This window comes from Schistocerca serialis, chromosome 6 (genome assembly GCF_023864345.2).
Source record: "Schistocerca serialis cubense isolate TAMUIC-IGC-003099 chromosome 6, iqSchSeri2.2, whole genome shotgun sequence".
NCBI lineage: Eukaryota > Metazoa > Arthropoda > Insecta > Orthoptera > Acrididae > Schistocerca > Schistocerca serialis.
The window spans coordinates 584198794-584222219 of record NC_064643.1 but is presented as its reverse complement, the minus strand read 5'-3'; positions in this window follow the sequence as shown (position 1 = coordinate 584222219).

Genomic DNA, 23426 nt, shown 5'->3' with positions numbered 1-23426 from the left:
TGGATAAATAAGAACAACGCTGAAACGCTGATAAGCTATCCGAATCCTAATCATACTCATAAGATGCAGTCAAGAAGTATCGCATTCCCACAAGTGAACTGGGGGAATGTGTCAATTCGGGCTTAGAAACTCAACTGGCTGAAAGGTGGTGGCTGACACAAGATAACACTAAATAATACCAATAGGAAGCAGTAAAACACTTCGTTGTTCTAATTATAAAGGTAGTGTATAAGGTAAAAAGAAAACCGAAAACACGGTCAATAATGAAAACCTGATGCCCACCAACAGAGTAGATTGTTATAAAACGAGGTACAGAGAGCTGCAGAAACAACCAACATCCACGAGTTCACATGAAGGTGACTTATTATATGCCTCAGCCCAACAAGTCAGTGCGTTACAGTAATGGTTGTGAGTTAACAAGCACTGCGCTGTCATTTAAATGTACGGCCGAAAGACTCAGCCTACAGGAATTGTGAAGCGAACCCTGTCGTCCAGCACCGCGTGCCACAATGGGCGCATATTCACCACGAGATGGAGAGACTCACAGGCGTCTATTGTCTATGGAGGCCAAAGCGCTGTAGTGTGCGAGTGAGACATAAAATTGTTCAAATGGCTCTGAGCACTATGGGACTTAACACCTATGGTCATCAGTCCCCTAGAACTTAGAACTACTTAAACCTAACTAACCTAACGACATCCATGCCCGAGGCAGGATTCGAACCAGCGACCGTAGCGGTCACGCTGTTCCAGACTGAAGCGCCTCGAACCGCACTGCCACACCGGCCGGCCGAGTGAGACAGACGAGAACCTACGTCACAGGGAAACCCAGTAGAAGGCTTTTGTCGCTGAGGAGACGTAACAGTGTTAAATATGGTCTACCTAAGATTGGCCATAAAAGGAAACATTCATGAAAACTATTTAATTCTGTCGGAATTTAGGGAACCAAGCCACAGTTATTTTATTCTACCATCCTCCATAAATTTTCATGATGATCCCAGTAAAACTTCAATATTGATCATATCTATTAATAGTATAGGATTTACTGTTAAAGTGAAATTAACAAGTTTTGTAACAAAGACCTGAATGCTAAAATCTCAACAGTTTGGTCGATCTTAACGATCGTGATATCATATAGAAGGGCATCATTAAAATGACAGACATTGTAAATATCAACTCTGTAACTTTAATTGTATAAAAGATGTAGTAAATTTAAATTATCAGTATTTACAATTAAGCATCACATCATCATTGCCTCCACACAAAACACGTTGAACGATGACAGCATGAAACCTTATTGAATCGTTGGGTAATAGAATATTTGTTGTCAAGTTTAGTGCGTAATAGTTACTTTTGTTCTTTATTTATTTGACAGAAAGCACATTGGTGCAAGATTGGTTTTATGTGTACGAATTTAACGTGTAATAGACATTACTTTTACTTTATTTAGAATGTGAAAGTGGTCAAGCTCTGATTATTTAAATATGTTAAAGTGTAAAACAGTGTAGAATAAGCTGTAGCCAATCAGATGGAAGGCTCCAGGAAAGGGAACTGCCCTAGTCAGTTGACCGACGATATTTGGCGCTCGGGAAATGCGGCCGGGGACGGGCAGAGACAGTGCTGGTCTAGACACCAAAGAGTACAGCTCGGCATTAGGCACCATAGGCTACAGTTCGGGTTGAGACGCGAAAGCGGACAGTCGGTTTTAGGTAACTAGGAAGTGAAACGACTTAGAAAATTTCGTCTTGTGTGGTATCGCGGGACTTAGTCTCTGAGCGGTGAGCAGCCACGCCCCTGGTGTGAACTGTCGCGTAGTTAACGAGCTGGAGTATTGGACTCGTAATTTGTGAAGAGATTATGAATGATCGAGCTCTGTCAAATGGACATGCGGTCGAGTGTAACAGTAACTCTAAATACGACCACTTTCGCTATTAGTTTGCTTTCTGAATAAACATTATTCCAACCAAATCGCAACTTTGTGGCCTACATAATTTATGGGTCGATAATCTAGTTCCCGATATTATTATTACTGTTATTATATGTTATGTTAACTTTGTATCGTGCAAACTTGCCATCAGCCAGACAATTTAACCAAAGGGTCACAAGCGTATAATTTAGAGCGTGTAATGCGACGAGTTTGAGCCAAGACATTTCAACGAAGAGGAACTACATGTGAGTCCGAACATGTTTGGGATGTTAGCTCGCATGGTGAAGAAGTACATTCGTACTAAGAATCTTAGATAACAAAATTATAGGTGAAGAAAAATGTACATTGTCGGAAATATAATGGTCAAACATATAAATGCTTAAATTAATATAGAGGTACATGAATATAGGTGAGCAAAAGTAACACCTATAACCCAAAGAACAACAAAGTAACAATATGAAATTTACGAAAATACGTCCCAGAAATGACATATGTCTAGACACTGACGTCCCAAATTCATCATGAATGTAGCTCACATCCTTGTGAGCTAAATTGAAATGGTGATACAGTTATGACAGAGAAAGCCCCAGGGGAATGCGTAATATAGTGATCATCCTTGTGAGCTAAATTGAAATGGTGATACAGTTATGACAGGGAAAGCCCCAGGGGAATGTGTAATATAGTGAGTAGCTAACAAACGACATATCTCGCTCACAGAACCGGCTATACCACAATGAACCTCCTATAGGCCCTAGTATCGGCAAATATGCCTCTTCAGAGAAATGATGGAAGGCTACACAGTAACAGTAAGCTAGGTATTCACAACCAAAACCATAAAACTACCGCGTCCTATTACAGGTCAAATCTATCTTTTGTATCGCAAGCACTTCTACAAAACAGAGCGTCCATAAGTGGAACGACCACCTAAAAGAGATAGTGGGAAAAGCAGACATCAGTTTCAGATTCATCGAAGAATCTTAAGGAAATGTAACTCCTCCACGAAAGAAGTGATTTATAAGGCGCTTGTTCGCCAGATTCTTGAGTATTGTTCATCTATCTGGGATCCCTATCAGGTTGGACTGATACTGGAGATACAGAAGCTCCAACGAAGAGCGGCGCGTTTCTTCACGGGATCGTTCAGCTAGCGAGAGAGCGTTATGGAGATGCTAAACAAACTCCACTGGCAGACATTACAAGAGAAGCGTTGTGCATCACGGAGAGATTTACTGTCGAAATTTCGGGACAGCACGTTTCAGGAGGAGTCGGACAACATATTACTTCCCCCCCACATACATCGCGCATATTGACCACGAGGAGAAAATTCGTGAAATTACAGCCAATACGGAAGCTTACCGACAATCATTCTTCGTACGTACTATTCGCGAGTGGAACAGGGTTGGAGGAATCAGATAATGGTCCCGTAAGTACCCACCGCCTCACACTATTAGGTGGCTTGCGGAGTATAATATAGACGAAAACAGTCCCACTGGATTAATCATAGGAACACCCACTACCAAAGACTATTATGTCAAGGACAAACTGGACTGTACTTAAAAGGACGTCATATGTTGACCGATAAATGCAAAATGCAATGAAATAACCTATTCGACCTCAAGTCAAGACTACTTCAACGCAGTAAACCCAATATTTCTAACTAAATCCAAATGTATGGGTCCAATTATGAAATAAAGAAACACAAAAGTGCTGCTGTATTACTGAAATCGAAGGGTAAAAATTAAAATCTTCTGACTACGGCAACACTTACTATTGATACCGAAAAACGTGAAGGAGGATGAATAAGAACTAACATTAACTTCTCAACTGTAACCCAATCCCATTTAAGAGGAATTAAAACGACATTATTAATACGTACTACATCTAGATGTAGTCATCATTATGAAGAAAGGTGCACAACCGTAATGTAACTACTACGCCACACATCTTATAATAAAATCGGTAGGGAGCTGAGTCGTTAAAAACACAGTAACCAATCTACAAAAGGCTATTTCAAGAGACATTTCATGAAGGAAACATATCTGTGTAAGCATATATAAAATAATAAAGCAAATATGATACCTCAACCGAACCATAATACTACAGTGAGGTAACATTGGTGCAAATATAATAAAGTAACGCCTCTATCCAACTTGTCATGTCAATAACTACCATAGGACATAAATTACTCACCATATGCATGTCTCAAAATAAACGATAATGCCATACAATCCCACATATCGTTTCAAAGCTTGATATTGTCCTGTTGCCAAAACGTGAAACGCAAGTATTGTCAGAGTCCTTGTCTGTGTTGGTTCACAAATTTGGCACTTTTGTAGTCAGTTTATCCGCTTTCTCGGAAACCGAAACTAGTTGTCCTTTCACTGTTTCTGCTTTTAATATCATTGCTTGGATTTGTTTACCTATTTTGCGAATTGCAGCTTCGAGTTTCTCATTTGTCCTTTTACTTTAGAGATAACAGGACGCGACACTACACAGTTTGTCTTTTTTAACAAATCTTTCTATCCTGTAGTCGACTGTTGCAAGGTTTGAAATCATTTCATGTAACTTCTTACCTGTTTTCAAACGCGTTTTATTCTGTTGAAGCTGTTCTGTCTCAGTATTACGAAGCCCGGTCTCAATACTTTTTATTATTGGCTGAAAGCCATCACTAATCTGTTTTCTAATTTGAAGTGACGGATTTTGCGTCTGCGATGTTACCTTCTCCCGTGTCTCTTCCTGCGACTTTTCCAGTTTCTTATCCATCTTAAGCAACAATTCTACATCACTGATGTTACCATATTTGACACTAATGCCAACAAAAGGCGACATGGGTACAGATCTCACAAAAGAAGTAGACGCAAATTTGGAACCTACCGTTGCCGTCTTAATTTGTTGCGAAAATACACTTGATAATGAATTAGTTTGATCCTGTATAACTGTAATGTTTTTAGAATTTTCGATCAAGTTACAAATTTGCAATAAATATGCAGAAAAGTTAATTTCACCCATTGTTTAATTCGCATTTCGAACTTCCCTCATTTCTCTCATACAATATTACATTTCTAGCCATGCAGTTTCGTAAAAAAAAAAAAAAAAAAAAAAAAAAAAAGTATGAATTACAGTACAAAGATTTCCATTACCCACAATAATGAAAACTTCTATCATTGAACGTCGACGAAGAGATAATTTGTTCCAAATATTTGTTCCAAATAATGAATAACTAATAAAAATCCTGTGTATATCAAATGCAAGCTTGTAGTATCTGCACTACAATGAGAATTACTTTTGAGAAAATCACGTAAATAATAGAAAAGAAAATTATCTGGAAGTAGCACAAATCATGAAAATAATGATAATACGTAAATAAAAATCTACAATCTACAATGTGCTTAAGAAACCGCTACGTACATGAGGATATGAATGTATTTCATGGAATTTTGTACTACGTGCAGTAAACGAACAATTAAATCTCTAGTACATAGGGCGCGCACTATCTCTGACGCAGAGAGTCTACCCCAGGAATTAGAACATCTGAGAACTGTATTTTGAAAAACTGGGTACTCAGAGTGGCGGATTCAACGTGCTCTCCGCCCAACCACTACAGCACAACCTGTGGAGATGGATGAAATCACGAGGGAGGAGGTAGGCACTGTGCTTATTCCATATACAGGCGCACTCTCGGGGAAAATCGCCCGCATTTTGAAGAAACACCGGGTCGGAACTGTGTTTTGTCCTCCGAATAAAACTCGTGCACTGGTGGGGAGCGCCAAAGATGACCTCGGTTTGAGGAAGGCCGGCGTGTACCAGATTCCGTGTCAATGTGGCAAGTCGTATATTGGTCAGACGATGCGTACCGTCGAGGATCAATGCCGTGAACACCAGAGGCACACTCGACTGATGTATCCGAGCAAGTCGGCGGTCGCTGAACATTGTTTGTCGGAAAATAACGCTATGGAGTATGAACGCACGAGGATTCAGGTACAGACGTCGATATACTGGGACAGCGTTGTTAGAGAGGCCATCGAAATTCGCACCAAAGACGACCTCATAAACCGTGACTGTGGCTATAATCTTAGCAAGGCTTGGGAACCAGCGATTGGGTTAATCAAGAGTAAATCGAACAAATGTATAGTTGTGACGGCCACGGCGGACAGAGCCATCACACCGACGTCACCTTAGACGCCGTCGCAATCTGTTCCACCGCGCGACCGTGGCGCGGGGCGCGGACGGCGGAGTGAGCGCGCCGCGGGAGGAGGTTATTTAAATCTGCCGCCGCCGCGATCGAACCCAGTTCCTCCTGAGCAGCCATAGCGTACGGATCTCCGTGCCGGCACGTTAACAGGAGCTGAGTCCGTCAGTTCACCTGATGATGGCGACATGTATGATCGCCGAAATATTGTGCCCGTTGGACACTGTAGACCGGCAGTACACCCGTGGATATTTTGATAATTGAAAGGCAATTATCGTTTATATTCGCATAGCAGTGCATCCTGCCATAAAGCAGCACAAGTGAGGCAGTGGCTCGTGGACAACAGCACTTCTGAGATGGACTATCTTGCCAGTAGTTCTGAGCTAAACACAACAGAATACCTTTGGGATGAGTTATAAAGTCGATTTAGTTCCAGCGTCCAGCATCACTGCCTTCTTTGGGTTCGGCTCTTAGGGACGAATGCGCCGCTGTTTCCCCAAAGATATTCAGACAGCTAACTGAAAGTGCTCCTAGCGTATTTCAAGTCGACATAAAGACGAAGAGGGTACACTTTTCTCATTAATTTCCATTCATAGGAGTCTCGATACTTCTAATCATATAGTATTTAACTTCGTGTAAACTCCTTCTGTAAGTTTCAGTAACATTACGTAATTCTTTAGTGTTTTTCAATCGCAATATACTACCTTGTGTACTTACACATCTCTGGAAATCGACAGACCACATTTTAGTTCATAGCTCACGCTCACGAGAGTTTGGCTAATTTAAGGTTACGAAGTTCTCACACCCAGGCAACGCGTTTTCATATCTTTGTTTCTGCATGTAGAGCAATTATGCGTAACCACCACGCCTAATTGCAAATGGTTCAAATGACTCTGAGCACTATGGGACTTAACTGATGAGGTCATCAGTCCCCTAGAACTTAGAACTACTTAAACCTAACTAAACTAAAGACATCACACACATCCATGCCCGAGGCAGGATTCGAACCTGCGACCGTAGCGGTCGCGCGGTTCCAGACTGTAGGGCCTAAAACCGCTCGGTCACTCCGGCCGGCGTCTGCAAAAACGTTTCTTGTAGCAACCGTAGGGAGGAAGGAAATTTATGGTTTAGCGTCCCGTCGATATTGCGTCGTTAGAGAAACAGCAGAGGCTCGAATAACGGAAGAATGGATATTGCAATCTGTTGTGTCCTTTCAAAGGTATCATACCGGCATTTACCTGCAGCCATCTAGGGAAATCACGGAAAATCTAAATCTGGATGGCTGTACGGCATTCGAACCGCAGTCCTCGCAAAAGAGTTAGTGTGCTGACCACTGCGCCAGCCTGCTCGGTGCATAGCACACGAGGTTAAATGATTATATTTCATTCTCGAGCTATTTCTTAATGTCATTGAAGGTCTCGAGTAATGGAGCGTACCTAAAATAAAAGTAATGTAAAAGAAAAAAAAATAGGTTTTAAAAGGCATAAAATAGAAGTAGTTAGGAAAATATCCCCTCAGATTTACTCCTTTTCTCTACCGAAAGAAATGTGGAAGATAACGTCACATTTGCGGTACAAGAGAATAGTAAAACAAAAGAAGACGCTGGGGCTATTGAAAGACTAATTGACGACCATTGGTTTAATGTATACTTGTATGTCCCTAGTTAGTATCAACCCTACGCGCTCTTTCCAGATGTCTCGATCCAATGCTGTCGATAGATGTAGTGTTTTCCACTCTTTGTTTACCCCTGAGTTTTATACCTGAGCCTCCAGTATCCAAACTATAGTCAGGTGACAAAGTCGTAGGATAACTCCTAACTTCCTGTCAGATCTCCATTTGCCCGGTGTAGTTCAGCAACTCATTGTGGTTGTTGTTGTTGAGGTCTTCAGTCCTGAGACTGGTTTCATGCAGCTCTCCATGCATGCTTCTTCATCTCCCAGTACCTACTGCAACCTACATCCTTCTGAATCTGCTTGATGTATTCATCTCTTGGTCTCCCTCTACGATTTTTACCCTCCACGCTGCCCTCCAATACTAAATTGGTGATCCCTTGATGCCTCAGAACATGCCCTACCAACCGATCCCTTCTTCTAGTCAAGTTGTGCCACAAACTTCTCTTCTCCCCTATCCTATTCAACACCTCCTCTTTAGTTATGTGCTCTACCCATCTAATCTTCAGCATTCTTCTGTAGCACCACATTTCGAAAGCTTCTATTCACTTCTTGTAGAAACTATTTATCGTCCATGTTTCACTTCCATACATGGCTACACTCCCTACACATACTTTCAGAAACGACTTCCTGACACTTAAATTTATCCTCGATGTTAACAAATTTCTCTTCTTCAGAAACGCTTTCTTTCCCATTGCCAGTCCACATTTTATATCCTCTCTACTTCGACCATCATCAGTTATTTTGATCTCCAAAGAACAAAACTCCTTTACTACCTTAAGTGTCTCATTTCCTAATCTAATACCCTCAGCATCACCCGATTTAATTCGACTACATTCCATTATTCTCGTTTTGCTTTTGTTGATGTTCGTCTTATATCCTTCTTTCAAGACACTATCCATTCCGTTCAACTGCTCTTCCATGTCCTGTCTCTGGCAGAATTACAATGTCATCGGCGAACGTCAAAGTTTTTATTTCTTCTCCATGGATTGTAATATCTACTCTAAATTTTTCATTTGTTTCCTTCACTGCTTGCTCAATATACAGATTGAATAACATCGGGGAGAGGCTACAACCCTGTCTCAGTCCCTTCCCAACCACTGCTTCCCTTTCATGCCCCTCAACTCTTATAAAAGCCCTCAATGTGGTATGAACTAAAAAAGATGTTGTAAGTCCACTGCAGAAATTTTAGGCCATACTCCCTCTAGAGCCGTCTGTAATTGCGACGGTGTGGCCGTGCGGTTCTAGGCGCTTCAGTCTGGAACCGCGTGACCACTGCGGTCGCAGGTTCGAATCCTGCCTCGGGCATGGATGTGTGTGATGTCCTTAGGTTAGTTAGGTTTAAGTAGTTCTAAGTTCTAGGAGACTGATGACCACAGATGTTGTCCCATAGTGCTCAAAGACATTTGAACCATTTTCTTGTAATTGCGAAACTGTTTCCGGTGCAGGATTTTATGCACTACTTGACTTCTAGATTGTATCCCATAAATGTTCGATGTCATTCATATTTGCCGATCTGGGTGGTCGAATCATACACTCGAACTGTCGATGATGTTCTTCAAACCAATCTTGAAAATTGTGACCCGGAGAAACGGCGCACTGTCATCAATGAAAATTCCATCTTTGTTTGGGAACGTGAAATCCAGCAATTGCTGCAAATGGTCTCCATGTGGTTGAATATAAAGATTTCCAGTCAGTGATCGGTTCAGCTGCACCAGAGAACCCACGCTATTCCATGTAAGCACAGCCCGTACCATTAGGGAGCCACGACCAGCTCGCAGCTTGAGTCCGTGGCTTCGTGAGGTCTGCACAACACTCGAAACCCGCCACCAGTTTTTACCAAGTGAAATCGGACTTATCTGAACAGGGCACGTTTTTCCAGTCTTCTACTGTCCAGCCGATATGGTCACGAGCCCAGGAGAGGCGCTGCAGGCGATACAGTGGTGTTAGCAAAGGCACTCGCGTCGATCGCCTGCTGCCACAGCTCATTGACGCCACATTTTGTCTTAATGCCTTGCTGTTATTTCACGTGGTGTTGCTTATCTGTTAGCACTGACAACTCTACGCAAACGCCGCTGCTCTGGATCGTTAAATGAAACTTGATACTCTCGTCAAGCTCTTGACACTGTGAATCTCTGAATATTGAATTCCTAACGATTTCTGACTAATTATACAGCCACAAACTGTAATAAAATGTGCCTATAGGCTCCATTTGTACTGAATAATTGTATTTGTAGTTTGTTACGTACGCTTCCTAACAGGCTGAAATAATATCAGCTTGTACGACGGAAGAAATAAGTTTTTAAGGCGCCGTCTCTGGCACCGTGTGTCTCGAGCTACTGCACTTTTACAGACTTACCCAAAACTTTATAAAGTTTGCGCGGGAGTTAATGGTTAGTCTTTAATTGTGCTCAAACCCACGTGATTACAACCCGAATAATTGTTGATTGCTACAGTTTCAACGTATTTGCTGAAAGTTCTCGGTTGAAGAAACTCGCCTCTAAAATACAAGACAAGCGTCAAATGTGCTTGCAGTAATCAGTGTGCTTTGTACCAAAACCGCTCTCTGATTTTCCGCCACCGGTCAAACGTTCTGCGAGTCCCTAAGGGGTACCAGCCGACACCCTTGCAAAATCGAAGCTCTCCAGCATACAGAGTAGGCTAGGGTTGGACCGTCTTCAAGTTGACAAGACTTAAGCACGTCGCGCTATTACTCGATTTCTACGAGGTTCGTGCGAAAGCCGGCGCGTTTCAAACTGGGTCTCACTCTCTTCGTTTAAGAGTTTGCAAGTAGCCTGTTTGTATGTTGGCGGCGCTATGGACTGCGTTAATATCGCTGACAGCGTTCCGCGCCCTCGGTAAGAGATTCTTTGGTTGAACGGATTATCAGTTACCGAGTGCATAGGGAACTGTATGGACATGATATTCTTAGTGGAGACTTTGTGTTGGTAAGACATGCATTGTAAAGTTGTAAATTGAGCTGAAATGGCGTGTTTATAAGAAGATACACTAGGAAATGTATGATGATGGATGTTTGATTGATAATGTTTGAGCAGTGAAATTATTGAAAACTATATAATTATTGGAACTGGATGACACATGAATAAGGTAAAATATTTTAAATACATTGTTTGCTCTTCAAGGAAATCTTTCTTTCGCAAACCATATGCCTCCTACTGGTTATAGTCTATAGCAGTTAAAATCTTTTTATTTAGCTGGCGATAGCTGATACTTGCTGTAATTGCTGTAGTTCGTATTATGAAGATTTTCTGCGACGTAAGTGACTTATGCAAAAGAATGGGGCTTGCACTGTTCGGAGTCATGACTGAAATGAATTTAGGCAATTAACAGAATTGGAGGTAGTTTCATATTTCCTTACTTTTATGTTTTTTGTATTTGTTTTATTGTTAGGATTTTTTTCAATTCCGGGTCATTGCGTTGGGGTTGTATATTGTGGGTAATAAATGAATAGGTTAAGTCTGAGTGATCTTTCTCAGGGAATCTTCTGTAGGTCAATGTTTAATAAAAATAATTAAAGAGAAATTTTCAATTTTCCCACTTATAGCACAGTCATGTGATTTATTGGGATTTATTGGGATTGTGGGAGTGTGCGCTGCAGAGTGAAAATCTCATTCTGGAAACATCCCCCAGGCTGTGGCTAAGCCATGTCTCCGCAATATCCTTTCTTTCACGAGTGCTAGTTCTGCAAGGTTCGCAAAAGAGCTTCTGTAAAGTTTGGAAGGTAGGAGACGAGGTACTGGCAGACTTAAAGCTGTGAGGACGGGGTGTGAGTCGTGCTTGGGTAGCTCAGTTGGTAGAGCACTTGCCCGTTAATGGCAAAGGTCCCGAGTTCGAGTGTCGGTCCGGCACACAGTTTTAATCTGCCAGGAAGTTTCAATATTCCTGTTAGTTTAAAATATTTTCATACGCAACAAAATATGTGTCTGTTGCATATTGTAATTCCAACTGTATGTAGTCAGTCTTTACAAACTTCCGTACTTCTTATTTAATTGAGTGTCTTATGGCAGTATTGAATTGAATGATATACGGTATTAGGATTGGAATATTCCACGGAGTGAGTTCAAACGCAGTGCGGAAAGGATGTTCTCCCTCCATGCACATTGGCCCCTTCTTTATGGATGCGGGCGTATGGGAGTTGTGTCGTACTTCCATTTGTCGATTAAAAGACATTAAAATGGATGCGCGTGTAGTGTAGCGTTGTGTCTGCGTAGATTGATGCTGATGAGAGAAGGGAAAGGGTTCAAAAATGGTTCAAATGGCTCTGAGCACTAGGGGACTTAACATCTAATATCATCAGTCCCACAGAACTTAGAACTACTTAAACCTAACTAACCCAAAGACATCACACACATCCGTGTCGAGTCAGGATTCGAAACTGCGACCATAGCGGTCGCGGGGTTGCAGACTGAAGCGCCTAGAACCGTTCGGCCACAGCGGCTGGCAGGGAAAGGGTGAAACTCGGTGATTGCACACAGTCTGCACCTCTCCAGTAGCATCAAGAATGGCGCCAGCTCAACGCCCCAACCGACTTAGTATCACCAGGTTCAGTGTCTCGTGCCTTCACTTCATGAGACACAGTGTAGACGTTTGGAATGTAATCCAAAACATTAGCGCAAAGACTGGCTACCAGGAGTTATACGCCACCACCTCTTCTTATTTTCAGCCAAATACTGACAGGGAAGATTGCATCCACGAACAGGAATCGCATCACCTTACGCCAGAGTCTAGCGGCAGAACACGCACAGAGATCTCGGCTACGGAGGCGGGTTACTGTTCCAGATACTGACGTTAACGAATGCTCTCCTCAGTGATTGGTTTTTTTAGGTTATACAGAAGTGCTGTCTTATTATAAACGTGTACTTATTTCTGTAAGGCGTTGTGATATCTCTAACAATTGTCAGTTTTAGCAGGACATTTGGCCTGTAGCCTGGTCAGGTGTTAGTTTCGCTGTATTTCCTATATGGGGTCCTCAATTATTTGTCGTGGAATTCTCACATGGTGCCATCTTCCTGCGCCACGGTACCTGTACTAGATGTAGATGTACGGAACCGAAATTTCCCGATAGGTGGTGCTAGCCGTCAGTTCAGGACCAGTGAGACCGCGTCTGCATCGCCATCTACTTCCTGTAACGGCTGACGACGAATATCAACACACAGTAACCCGAGATCCATGCATTGCCATCTGTTTCAAACCCGTAAACATGCACAGTTTTGTGCCCACGAAGTACAATTTGCTGACAGCATTGCTTTTCTGTTATCGCTTGAAGGAAACTGCTGCAGAACCGCATCGAATGCTTGTCCAAGCTTTTGGCGAATGTTTCTCTTGGGAAAATACAGTGTTTCGAGTGGTTCAAAAAATTCAGAAGTGGTGATTTTGACGGGAGAAACGACGAGCGCGGAAACCCACCGAAATAGTTCAAAGACAACGAATTGCGGGCCTTATAGGGTGAAGATGATACCCAAACTTAACAGGAACTCGCGGAACAGTTGAATGTGACGCAGAAAACCGTTTCCCTTCGGGTGGAAGCTATGGGAAAGGTGCAGAAAGCGGGAAAATTTTTTACGCGTGAACTGAACAAAAGACAAGAAGCAAATCGAAAGACCGCTTGTGAAATGCTGCTCGCCAGATACAAAAGAAAGTCGTTCCTCCGTCGAATAGTGGCAGGTGACGAAAAATGGATGTATTTTGAGAATCCTAAGCGTCGTAAATCATGGTTGAATCCTGGAATACCATCGACATCCGTTGCAAGACCAAATCGTTTTGGAAAGAAGACAATGCTCTATGTTTGGCGGGATCAGAATAGTGTCATCTATTATGGGCTGCTAAAACCGTTAACACTGATCGCTACTAACAGCAAATGATCGATTTAAATCAAGCATTGCGTGAAAAACGACCGGAATGTGGAATAAGGAAACACAAAGTCATATTGCTCCATGATAACGCCTCATCACAACAGCAAAACGGGTCCGAGAAACGATCGATGCGTTCAGCTGGGAAATAGTACGGCATGCGGCTTGTTCTTCAGACTTGGCTCATTCTGATTATCATCTATTTGTACCACTGGAACCCACTCTCGCTTTACAACGCTTCAGTTTGTATGAAAATACTCGAAAATGGCTCGCCGACTGATTCACTTCAAATGAACTGCTATTTTGCCGTGGCATTCATAGCCTGCCGGAGAGCTGGGAGAAATGTGTAAACAACAATGGAGGAGATTATTTTGAATAAAATGTTGTTTATCAGTTTCAGAAAACAGACGTGTAATTATTGCAACCAATTTTCGGTTTCACATTTCTACATATGGTACACTGTCGCGTTGTATAGTGTCGTGTTGCTGGTGTTAGATTTTCTCTTATAGCCTGTCTAGTATGAAGTTTTATCAAGTCGCTGGTTCCACTGACATTCAGTTCTTCATTTAAGTCCCTTATACCTGTCCAGTGGCGTGCCCTGAATATTATCCATAATCAAGTGCTTCAAACTGTATAGTCGGTTTTTAAAATTATCCCGTCTTGCAATGCTCCAAGGCGAACTGCCGTAAGACACTGCAAACAGCGAACTGCTGTAAGACACTGCAAACAGAATTAGGAACTCACATTGATGCGACAGAAGTCTTGGGATACATTCTAACATCATTTTGGACCTCGTTTTGCCTGGCGTACTTCAGCAACTGTCGTTGGAAGTCCCCTACAGAAATATTGAGCCAAGAAGCCTCTATAACCACACATAATTGAAAAAATGTTGTCGGTGCAAGATTTTGTGTACTAACTGACCTCTGGATTATGTCCCATAAATGTCCGATGGGATTCTTGTTGAGTGATCTGGATGTACAAACCATTCGATCCAATCGTTCAGAACGTTGTTCAAACCAGTCGCGAACAACTATGGCCCCTGTGACATGGCGCTCAGTCATCCACAAAAATCTATCGTTTTTTGGGAAGATTAAGTACATGAACGGTTGGAGATGGTCTCCGAGTGGCCTAACGTAACGATTTCTACTCTGTGATCGGTTCGTTTGGACCAGAGGCCCCAGTCCATTCCATGCAAACACAGCCCACACCTTTATGGAGCCAGCTTGCACAATGCCTCTTTGACAACCTGGGTCCATGGTCTCGTGGAGTGTACGCCCCACTCGAACCATATCGTCAGCTCTTAGCAAATGAAATCGGAACTTATCTGACCAGACCGCGGTTTTCCAGTCCTCTATGGCTCAACCGATATGATCAAGGCGCGGGAGAGGCATTGTGGGCGATGTTTTGTTGTTAGCAAGGACACTCGAGTTGGTCGTCTGCTGCCGAAGCCCATTAAAGCCAAATTTCGCCGCACTGCCCTAACGGATACGTTTGTCCCCACATTGATTTCTCCTGTTTTTTTTGTTTTTTTTTTTCACAGTTTTCTTCGTCTGTTAGCACTGACAACTCTACGCAAACGCCGCTGCTTTCGGTCGTTAAGTGAAGGCCGTCAGCCACTCCGTTGTCCGCAGTGAGATATAACGCCTGAAGTTCGGTATTCTCGGCGTCACTCTTGACATTGTGGATCTCGAAATATTGAATTCCCTAACGATTTCAGAAATGGAATGTCCGATGCGCCTTGCTCAGTGGTTCAAAACCTGGGGTTAATTACCCCCCGAGGGGGAAAAATAAAATTTGATGAGGGGTAAAAACAGATCGATTCAATTATGTTTCAGTGACGAAACTAAATTATTTTCAAAATATTATTACTATCAATACAATTTTGTAAGAGACTAATATTGATTATATACGTAATCAATAATGAGTTTTACTCAATTAGTATCTTTAATGTGGTGGTGGTTATGGGTTTCTCACATACTACACCTACTATATCACTATTTGTTTACGGATCACCAAAATTTTTATAATTTTTTGCTTTAAAATTTTCACATATTGGTACTGTATTTTCTATGTGAAATAAAATGTGCTGTACTGGAGGCTGAAGTTCTTTGCATTGTATTTGAGTAATGTATGTAGAATACTATGTAAATTTTTTATTACGTTAAATAATTTTCTGATGACATTTTGCATTTAAAAATATTTGTGTGTATAAACTGTTCATGCTGGTGTAAGTTTGACAATTGTAAGAAATGGTCACGTTTAGAAACAATGTAAGAAGTAGGTGTATGTAAGAGCCAGTGTTCTTTTGTTTGAAACGAAAGTGGCTCTGGGGAGTGGAAAAGATGGCACGGATGAATTGTCGCGCTACCTATAAGCATGCGCGGGAAGTAGGTCACAGTCTGTAGGCAGCAGTAATTGGGGCAAGACTCTTGTGGAGCAGGAGAAGCTTTGCCTGCAAATTTGCACAAAAATGCCTCGGATGAAGACTGCAAACGGTTTACGGCATAGCTGCGAGTCATCGGGCTACTGTATCTAAAATTGAACTGCGCCAAGAAGAGAAATGGAGCCCATACGGCAAGATACTTATAGGCCGTATTGTGGGTAGTGTTGCCGATATAATTGTCCGCCACACACAAACCTACAGTCACCATATAAGATTGTCTGGGTATTCTACATTTGTACAGCGTGAACCATTAAGTTAAGGCGTATTTTATTAGTGAATAATCATTCTTCAACTTTACAGAAACTGGTTCACCCTGTTATTTCATCCTCGTCATACACCTACATAGTGTTCCTTCTTGGTGTTTGATTATTCGTATTATCCTGTTTTACAGACTTATGAAGTGCCAAGTTAATACAAAGAGGCACCGTTTAACTTGTTTTCGTGTAAATAACGAGAAAGTTTTCTTTATTATTGCAAAGTGTTATAGTGAAAGTTTGATTACGTAAAATTCAGTCGGGGTGAAGCAACGCTACTAGAATTTGTTAAATAACTACACAGAGTTAGTTCCAAGATCAATAGCTTTTGAAAGTAAATTCTAATAAGAAAGAGGTTTTCTTGAAGTGAAATGTTCAGTATAAAAAGAGTGTGCTTTAGTATCTAAGTATTTTACTTTTAGTATCTAAGTTTATTGGTTATGGAAAGTGCTTTTCTAAAGGTCCCCCCTGCCCAATTTTTTTTATCGCAATTTCCTTGAAGTCATCTACTGTGAGTTTTCTCTATCAAAAACGTAATGGCCGGCCGAAGTGGCCGTGCGGTTAAAGGCGCTGCAGTCTGGAACCGCAAGACCGCTACGGTCGCAGGTTCGAATCCTGCCTCGGGCATGGATGTTTGTGATGTCCTTAGGTTAGTTAGGTTTAACTAGTTCTAAGTTCTCGGGGACTAATGACCTCAGCAGTTGAGTCCCATAGTGCTCAGAGCCATTTGAACCATTTGAAAAACGTAATGTATAAGGGTGTACACCAACATTGTTTACGTGAAGTAAGATTTAACTGAAGAAGCAACATAAACAGTAAAAGAAAGTAGGCCAAATTCATACTTCCGCTTTTCCAATACTACACTGTTTCATTGCCTGGATACGCTGCCGACCGTTAGTAGATGTTTTAAACCGCTAAATGAACTTGGAACTGAGTTGTCCTAGTTTCAATATATTCAAACTATTCATACTGCGTTTCTGTCTAACCGCCGGATAAGATCTTAGGAAAAGAATAGAATAGTCTAATTTACATATCCATTAGACACAACACACTGTCAAACCCTTTAAAAAGGGTAACTCTATTGATTACCTTTTCCCGTTAACACGACTATCCTCCCATAGTGTATTAGGAAACTAAACTAAATTTAGTGAGAGGGCCTAGAGTTTTCTGTTATTTAAGTAAAAGCATACTATATTCTAAAAGTAGTGGTAGGGTTGTACCACAACACACATATGTTATGCTTTGTCCCGTAAATCGCTGATGATAAAAGTGAGACATATACGTAACAAATGCTAAACATGTCAATAAAATATATTCTCCAAGCTGGAGATAGTACCTGCAGTGATCCAGAAATTGCTTCATTAGTTGTTTGGAAACAGACAAAATGGATTAACCGACAGCACGACTCTGCAGTAAGTACATTAGGGCTACTAGAGAGCTGCACACAGTTTTATTATTATTATTACTATTCTTATTACTATTAAAGTTTAAAGAGACCTTTGCATTAAAGACAACCACTTGTATGAATATCAGGAGCTCAGATGGAAACCCAGTTCTAAGCAAAGAAGAGAAGCAGAATGGTGGAAGGAGTATATAGAGGGTCTATACAAGGGCAAGGTACTTGAGGGCAAGACTGCGGAAATGGAAGAGGATGTAGATGAAGATGAAACGGGAGATATGATACTGCGTGAAGAGTTAGACAGAGCACTGAAAGACGTAAGTCCAAACAAGGTCCCAGGAGTAGACAAAATCCCATTACAACTACTGACAGCCTTGGGAGAGCCAGTCCTGACAAAACTCTACCATCTGGTTAGCAAAATGCATGAGACAGGCACATACCCTCAGACTTCAAGAAGAATATAATAATTCCAATCCCAAAGAAAGCAGGTGTTGACAGATGTGAAAATTACCGAACTATCAGTTTAATAACTCACGTCTGCAAAATGCTAACGCGAATTATTTACAGACGAATGGAAAAACTGTTAGAAGCCGACCTCGGGGAAGATCAGTTTGGATTCCGTAGAAATATTGGAACACGTGAGGCAATACCGACCCTACGACTTACCTTAGAAGCTAGATTAAGAAAAAGCAAACCTACGTTTCTAGCATTTGTAGACTTAGAGAAACTTTTGACAATGTTGACTGGAATACTCTCTTCAAATTCTGAAGGTGGCAGGGGTAAAATACAGGGAGCGAAAGGCTATTTACAATTTGTACAGAAACCAGACGGCAGTTATAAGAGTCGAGGGACATGAAAGGGAAGCAGTGGTTGGGAAGCGAGTGAGACAGGGTTGTAGCCTCCCCCAGATGTTATTCAATCTGTATATTGAGCAAGCAGTAAAGGAAACAAAAGAAAAATTCTGAGTAGGAATTAAAATCGATGGAGAAGAAATAAAAACTTTGAGGTTCGCCGATGACATTGTAATTCTGTCAGAGACAGCAAAGGACTTGAAAGAGCAGTTGAACGGAATGGATAGTGTCTTGAAAGGAGGATATAAGATGAACATCAACAAAAGAAAAACGAGGATCATGGAATATAGTCGAGTTAACTCGGGTGATGCTGAGGGAATTAGATTAGGGAATGAGACACTTAAAGTAGTAAAGGAGTTTTGCTGTTTGAGGATCAAAACGACTGAAGATGGTCGAAGTAGAGAGGATATAAAATGTAGACTGGCAACGGCAAGGAAAGCGTTTCTGAAGAAGAGAAATTTGTTAATATCAAGTGTAGATTTAATTATCAGCAAGTCGTTTCTGAGGGTATTTGTATGGGGTGTAGCCATGTATGGAAGTGAAACATGGACGATAAATATTTCGGACAAGAAGAGAATAGTAGCATTCGGAATGTGGTGCTACAGAAGAATGCTGGAGATAAGGTGGGTAGATCACGTAACTAATGAGGAGGTATTGTACAGGATTGGGGAGAAGAGAAGTTTGTGGCACAACTTGACTAGAAGAAGGGATCGGTTGGTAAGACATGATCTGAGGCATCAAGGGATCACCAATTTAGTATTGGAGGGCAGCGTGGTGGGTAAAAATCGTAGAGGGAGACCAAGAGATGAATACATTAAGCAGATTCAAAAGGATGTAGGCTGCAGTGCGTACTGGGAGATGAAGCAGCTTGCATAGGATGGAGTAGCATGGAGAGCTGCATGACACCAGTCTCAGGACTGAAGACAACAACAACAACATTTTTAATGTGGTTATACACAAAGCAGACAGCCTGAATTCCTCGTTTCTGTCGGTTCTGAAGTAAGGAGTGCAACAGTTAAGTGATTTACGAACAGTAAGTATAGTGCACAGATCTGAACTTGTTTAATTTTAAATGAGGCTGTAGTGTGCAGGTGCAGCATATGCCGCAATGCAGAAGATTACTGGAGGTGAAGCATGTTTTGTAACAAGTCTACCTTCACTGTGGATAGTTACCTTTCTTCTCTGAGAAGGAGTTGTGGGTAGCACTTAGGGTGCACCACGAATACCTTCGTCATTCATACAGACACACACACACACACACACACACACACACACACACACAAACAGACACACACACACACGCACAAACTAAATATCTTTCACCTTTCATCATTTTAAAAATAAAATTATTCCAAGAGAAGTCTCATTGTATAGTTTAGATGGTAAATTTCGTGATAATGTGGGGAAAGGGGTCTACAGTTGGCAGGGGAGGATAGGAGGGCGGCGCTACTAGCTAACATCTTAACACACTCAGGGGTAATGGCCTAAGAACATTGGGGAAACACTGGCCTAGCTCTTACCAACATTCCGCATTCAGAGTCAGTTAATTCCCGTAGTGTTACCTAATCACGTCGCAGACCTTTTCGCGTGAATCATCTGAGTAGAAAGACGGCCCTGCCTCTGTCCTGGCGTCTAACTGTACATGTGCATTTCGTTATCCCATGACTTTTGTCACCTCAGTGTGTATAGTCTAAGTTATGTGATGACGTTCACGTTTGCTGATAGTTAGTAGTGGATATAAGGCGTTTATCATTTAGTCATGCTGCATTGTGAAACAATGGACCGAGAAACTCGGGTCAGGAAGGAGACTTTAGATCTTGCTTCAGAAAGAAAAAGCTCGCTAGTTCGTTATTCACGACGCTCCAGACAACGCTAGCACGATGTTTCTACGACGCTTTCAGCAGCTCCTGCCACTGTTCGCCTATAAACGGTGACAACGTGGTGATTTTTTTTCCTCTCTTTTCGGTCGTTACGCGGAAATCTTTCCGCGTCGTCAGATTACGAGCGTGTGTGACGGCGCGAAATACATGGCGGACGGCAGGCTGCAGGCCCGGTGAGCCATTAGCAGGCAGTGCTGCGGCCTGTATTTCACAGAGGCGGCTCTCGCGGCGGCCAGATCATGCGACGTGGCAGCTAATTTCGCGGCTCCTCTTTCTCCTCCTCCTCCTCCTCATCCGGGCTGAGCCGTCGCCCTCATACCCACTGCGGCTCGCAGTATTGCGAAAACGACGCCAACTGCCAGCGTTCCCACCAGCAGTTAGGCGCGGCTCCTCGTAACAGATGGATAGCAATAATTTACGACCGACGCGTCCTACACGGCTTTTATCAGCGGCGGTTTCGCTCGTCCCCTATACGCCCGTGCTGTCCTGCCCCCCCCCCCCCCCCCCCAATCCCCCGTCCCTTCTCCAGCCAAGTACCGACCCCCACCTCCACTCCCACCCAACGACCACCGCTACCCGCAGGCCGCTATCACGAACGACCCTCCTCCGAAAATTGTCGATAACGCTAATGTTTGCTCTCGCGCAGACGGGAGGGGTGGAGGGTGCGCTCTTTTGCCGCCGCAACGACAACAATGTGACCCGTGTTCCGCACCAGACAAAGCCACTGCGGCGCGAGGAGCGGCTCCCCGCAAAGGCAACAATCGCCAATCCCCTCGGCACTGTGTGTCCCTCCCCGGCGGCTCCGTCCGAAAATCCGCGGCACGTGGTCGCTCGCCACCTCGCTCCCGCCGGGAGATATATGGCAGACACGATACGGCCAGCAGTCTGCTACGATAATGAAATTCCTCAACAGCAGCAGTCCGTCACTCCGTTGCGCGGTTCTGCAAACTCGAGACAAGGCAGTAGACGGACTAATACGAGCATTGTCTGCGCTCGCATTTGCCGCGGTGTGACAGCTATCTTGACAGATTGCCAGCCTCCCTAATGTGTGACACAACATCACTACCATCAATACTTGTCTTTCGAACCGTCCGTAATAAATATCGTAACGAACTTATCGGCATGACAGTAAGTTTCGAGCAGCACATCTAATCCAGCCGATGTGGCCGAGCGGTTCTAGGCGCTTCAGTCCGGAAGTGCGCTGCTGTTACGGTCGCAGGTTCGAGTCCTGCCTCGGGCACGAAATGGTGTCCTTAGGTCAGTTAGGTTTAAGTAGTTCGAAGTCTAGGGGACCTCAGGTGTTGAGTCCCATAGTGCTTAGAGCCATTTGAACCAAACACATCTCAAAAACGTCATCCACCGAGGAAATTACTGCCTCCCAAACTTTCACTCAAACTCGCAGAAATTCTGGATTTAAGCATTGGGGTATTCATTTTCAGGCCTACTGAATCATGTAGGCAGCGAACAGTCACTGCAGCATCATTTTTGTGTAGTTCACTTACAGTGTGGTTACAATTAAACTTTGATTCCTTGAGAGCTGCTTCCCCACGCCATCACCACCCAACCGCCCCACCCACTCAAGGATATGGCGGCAGAAGAGAAATTAAATGATCGAATGGGTTTCACAGCCAGGAGTCCCCACCTGGAGAAGTTCGATCGCGAGTTGCAAGTGTGTTCTGTTGGCGCCACATTGGGTGACTTGCGTGTCGATGATGATGAAGTGATGATGACAGGACAAGAACCAGTTCCCGAAAGCAGAAAATCTCTGCCCCGGTCGGGAATCGAACCCGGGCCCCTACATTGCAGCCAGACGCCCCCACCACCCTTTTTTATGTATAAAACATGTATCGGATCAGAACTCGAACCCGATATCTCCCTCTAACCTTTCTCTATGTAGAGATTTGATACACATCGGTTGTATTGGACACAACGCCAAAGAACATTTATACAAGATCGAAGTCCAGTCCGCAGAAACTAGTCCAGGTGTAGTCATTAGTCGAGAGCAAACACCGAGCTATGTGCCGCAGTGATTAGTACTCTGGACTCGCATCCGGGAGGACGATGTTCAAACCAGCGTCCGCCTATCATGATTTAGACTTTCGTAGATCACTTCAGGCAAATGCTGAGACGATTCGTTGGAAGGGCACGACCGACTTACTTCCCCATCCATCCGTAATCCTATGGCACCGATGACCTCGCTGTTTGTTTCCCTTTCCCGAAATCAACCTACCCACCAATTATTGAGAGCAAGTGAAATTCCAGCCATCACACCCAACTGTAGCTAGACTTGGCCATGAAAATGATGGATATTAATGTACACATACGAGGTCTTCACTCCCGATGAACGGAGTTCGGATTTCAATGGCGGTGAATGGCTGGTGTAGGGATCTGTGGAGTACCGGTAGTTGTGAGATTCTTGTTGCCGTTTCCCCTTAATATAGGATTCGCACTGTGCCACCCGTGGGAAGACGATGGTGTGCTGGTCCTCACTGAAGCGTCTTTGGCTGAAAAATGTGGAGGAGTGTCCATTGGGCCAAGTCCTGAGCTGCACACAAAGCTCCCTGTAGGCAGAGGATGTTAACTAGGGAACATTTCCGGTGACTACACCATCGGTAGCCCTTTGGTGGGAAAGGGCGTAATTATTGTCCCCGCCACCATAGAATATGACTACGCAACATATGCATACTTTTGAACGGAATCTACTGCTACAAGCAGCATTATGTTCAAGAGGATGCTAACTAAATTTAAACTCGGGTCCACGGTTGAAGCCACGGGCACGGAATCATGGGAAAGGAGCTTAATGATTTTTGCTATCTCTGCATGTGCGGGCCTGGTGCTAAATTTCCTTATCTGTTACCAACCTACAGACGTGGGTGAAAACTCGACACATCATGCATGTACCGCTCCAATCTTTCACATCTATCAACGAAAGCAGCTTCATCTGGAGAG